Below are 4,329 nucleotides of genomic sequence, written 5' to 3' on the forward strand. Positions count from 1 at the left end.
TTAGGTAGAGTGTCAGGTTCATGTTTTGTAGTTATCCCATTTGGGTTAAAGAATATAGGCATATTCTGGCTTCAAGGAGAAGTCCCCTAACCAGGGTTTAAGGTGACTTACATTTAAAAGGATGCTTGTTTCCTCTTAGTAGTATAGGTCCAGAGTAATTTGTCTTATATTTGTTGTTTAGATGCTTTATTAGTTGTTGGTAGACGTAGTTGTTTTCTTTAAGAGTGGTGAAGAACACCTTATTTGTTTTTTGTTTCAAGTTGTTAAGAGTGGTTAAGAACACCTTATTTGTTCTTTCTCCGCATTTCTATATGATTACTTTTAGAAATTTAGGACACATTCATCAGTAGTGTACCTCAGGATCATTGAGTGTTTCAGCCTTTTAAACAAACTATACACCCTCTCCTTGAGGCAGGCCACCTGGGCTTCGTCAAGACCCTGGTGTGTGTCCCCCGGTCAATTGGTTTATTTTAGGAAATATTTCTACTCTTGTTGGTTGGATTTTGTTGAGTTTGGGTACGACCTCTATTTGTCCGTGGGATATCTATGTTCTTAGATTTTGTTGAGTATAGGTAAGTTCCGTCTCTGTTTGTCATTGGGAAACTTCTTCCATTTTCAATTGGATTTTGTAGAGTTTGGGTACGACCTCTATTTGTCAGTGGGATATCTATGTTCTTAGATTTTGTTGAGTATAGGTAAGTTCCGTCTCTGTTTGTCATTGGGAAACTTCTTCCATTTTCAATTGGATTTTGTAGAGTTTGGGTACGACCTCTATTTGTCAGTGGGATATTTTTGTTCTTGAATTTTGTTGAGTTTGTGTACGACCTCTATTCGTCAATGGTTAGGGTTAGGATTTGGTTTTAGGGTTAGGATAAGGGTTAGGTTTAGGGTTAGGTTTGGGGTAAGGTTTAGGGCTAGGTCTTAGGGTTAACGTTAGGGTTAGGTTTAGAACCAGGGCTAGGCTTAGGTTTAGGGTTAGGCTAAGGGTTAGGTCTAGGGTTAGGTTTAGGGTTAAGTCTTAGGGTTAACGTTAGGGTTAGGGTTAGGTTTAGAGCTAGAGTTAGGGTTTGGGTTAGGGTAAGGGTTTAAGGATTAGGGTTGGAGAGGAGAGGGAAGTGGAGGAGAAGTAGATGTAGAAGGGAGGTAGAGGGAAGGAGAGCCGTCTGTTCGGACTGTATTCTCCTCCTGCCTGTTCGGGCTATTCTCTACCGTCCCAGCTCTCTCAGTTTCCTGAGAGAAGGGGAAGAGAGTGAGAAAAAGAATGAAAAAAGAAAAAAAAAAATTGTAAGCTAAGTTATTTTGTATAGTTGTTAATTTATGAGAATAGACTCTAATCAATAGTTGGAAGTTGTTGTACACCTTATCTTGCGCCATGTTAATGCCTTTAAGAGGAGGAAAGAAAGGGGAGAGAGATTTGGTAAGATAATACATATAATGGGTTATAAGGAGAATCTGCTTTCCGAGGCACAGGCTAGATTAGGTTGGGTGAGTACTGTATTGATGATCCCGTCTACCCAGTTTGGGTAGCCTGGTATGTATTGGTGAGTACTTTTCCTATGTTCCCCCCTGGCCAGCATGGTCAGTTTGGTATAGGGGACCAAAGGTAATGCACGGGCCGTCGCACGTTATCAAGATTCTCCAATGCCGTATTATGTTAGGTAGAGTGTCAGGTTCATGTTTTGTAGTTATCCCATTTGGGTTAAAGAATATAGGCATATTCTGGCTTCAAGGAGAAGTCCCCTAACCAGGGTTTAAGGTGACTTACATTTAAAAGGATGCTTGTTTCCTCTTAGTAGTATAGGTCCAGAGTAATTTGTCTTATATTTGTTGTTTAGATGCTTTATTAGTTGTTGGTAGACGTAGTTGTTTTCTTTAAGAGTGGTGAAGAACACCTTATTTGTTTTTTGTTTCAAGTTGTTAAGAGTGGTTAAGAACACCTTATTTGTTCTTTCTCCGCATTTCTATATGATTACTTTTAGAAATTTAGGACACATTCATCAGTAGTGTACCTCAGGATCATTGAGTGTTTCAGCCTTTTAAACAAACTATACACCCTCTCCTTGAGGCAGGCCACCTGGGCTTCGTCAAGACCCTGGTGTGTGTCCCCCGGTCAATTGGTTTATTTTAGGAAATATTTCTACTCTTGTTGGTTGGATTTTGTTGAGTTTGGGTACGACCTCTATTTGTCCGTGGGATATCTATGTTCTTAGATTTTGTTGAGTATAGGTAAGTTCCGTCTCTGTTTGTCATTGGGAAACTTCTTCCATTTTCAATTGGATTTTGTAGAGTTTGGGTACGACCTCTATTTGTCAGTGGGATATCTATGTTCTTAGATTTTGTTGAGTATAGGTAAGTTCCGTCTCTGTTTGTCATTGGGAAACTTCTTCCATTTTCAATTGGATTTTGTAGAGTTTGGGTACGACCTCTATTTGTCAGTGGGATATTTTTGTTCTTGAATTTTGTTGAGTTTGTGTACGACCTCTATTCGTCAATGGTTAGGGTTAGGATTTGGTTTTAGGGTTAGGATAAGGGTTAGGTTTAGGGTTAGGTTTGGGGTAAGGTTTAGGGCTAGGTCTTAGGGTTAACGTTAGGGTTAGGTTTAGAACCAGGGCTAGGCTTAGGTTTAGGGTTAGGCTAAGGGTTAGGTCTAGGGTTAGGTTTAGGGTTAAGTCTTAGGGTTAACGTTAGGGTTAGGGTTAGGTTTAGAGCTAGAGTTAGGGTTTGGGTTAGGGTAAGGGTTTAAGGATTAGGGTTGGAGAGGAGAGGGAAGTGGAGGAGAAGTAGATGTAGAAGGGAGGTAGAGGGAAGGAGAGCCGTCTGTTCGGACTGTATTCTCCTCCTGCCTGTTCGGGCTATTCTCTACCGTCCCAGCTCTCTCAGTTTCCTGAGAGAAGGGGAAGAGAGTGAGAAAAAGAATGAAAAAAGAAAAAAAAAAATTGTAAGCTAAGTTATTTTGTATAGTTGTTAATTTATGAGAATAGACTCTAATCAATAGTTGGAAGTTGTTGTACACCTTATCTTGCGCCATGTTAATGCCTTTAAGAGGAGGAAAGAAAGGGGAGAGAGATTTGGTAAGATAATACATATAATGGGTTATAAGGAGAATCTGCTTTCCGAGGCACAGGCTAGATTAGGTTGGGTGAGTACTGTATTGATGATCCCGTCTACCCAGTTTGGGTAGCCTGGTATGTATTGGTGAGTACTTTTCCTATGTTCCCCCCTGGCCAGCATGGTCAGTTTGGTATAGGGGACCAAAGGTAATGCACGGGCCGTCGCACGTTATCAAGATTCTCCAATGCCGTATTATGTTAGGTAGAGTGTCAGGTTCATGTTTTGTAGTTATCCCATTTGGGTTAAAGAATATAGGCATATTCTGGCTTCAAGGAGAAGTCCCCTAACCAGGGTTTAAGGTGACTTACATTTAAAAGGATGCTTGTTTCCTCTTAGTAGTATAGGTCCAGAGTAATTTGTCTTATATTTGTTGTTTAGATGCTTTATTAGTTGTTGGTAGACGTAGTTGTTTTCTTTAAGAGTGGTGAAGAACACCTTATTTGTTTTTTGTTTCAAGTTGTTAAGAGTGGTTAAGAACACCTTATTTGTTCTTTCTCCGCATTTCTATATGATTACTTTTAGAAATTTAGGACACATTCATCAGTAGTGTACCTCAGGATCATTGAGTGTTTCAGCCTTTTAAACAAACTATACACCCTCTCCTTGAGGCAGGCCACCTGGGCTTCGTCAAGACCCTGGTGTGTGTCCCCCGGTCAATTGGTTTATTTTAGGAAATATTTCTACTCTTGTTGGTTGGATTTTGTTGAGTTTGGGTACGACCTCTATTTGTCCGTGGGATATCTATGTTCTTAGATTTTGTTGAGTATAGGTAAGTTCCGTCTCTGTTTGTCATTGGGAAACTTCTTCCATTTTCAATTGGATTTTGTAGAGTTTGGGTACGACCTCTATTTGTCAGTGGGATATCTATGTTCTTAGATTTTGTTGAGTATAGGTAAGTTCCGTCTCTGTTTGTCATTGGGAAACTTCTTCCATTTTCAATTGGATTTTGTAGAGTTTGGGTACGACCTCTATTTGTCAGTGGGATATTTTTGTTCTTGAATTTTGTTGAGTTTGTGTACGACCTCTATTCGTCAATGGTTAGGGTTAGGATTTGGTTTTAGGGTTAGGATAAGGGTTAGGTTTAGGGTTAGGTTTGGGGTAAGGTTTAGGGCTAGGTCTTAGGGTTAACGTTAGGGTTAGGTTTAGAACCAGGGCTAGGCTTAGGTTTAGGGTTAGGCTAAGGGTTAGGTCTAGGGTTAGGTTTAGGGTTAAGTCTTA

Source organism: Zeus faber, assembly GCF_960531495.2.
Source record: "Zeus faber genome assembly, chromosome: 10".
Taxonomy (NCBI): domain Eukaryota; kingdom Metazoa; phylum Chordata; class Actinopteri; order Zeiformes; family Zeidae; genus Zeus; species Zeus faber.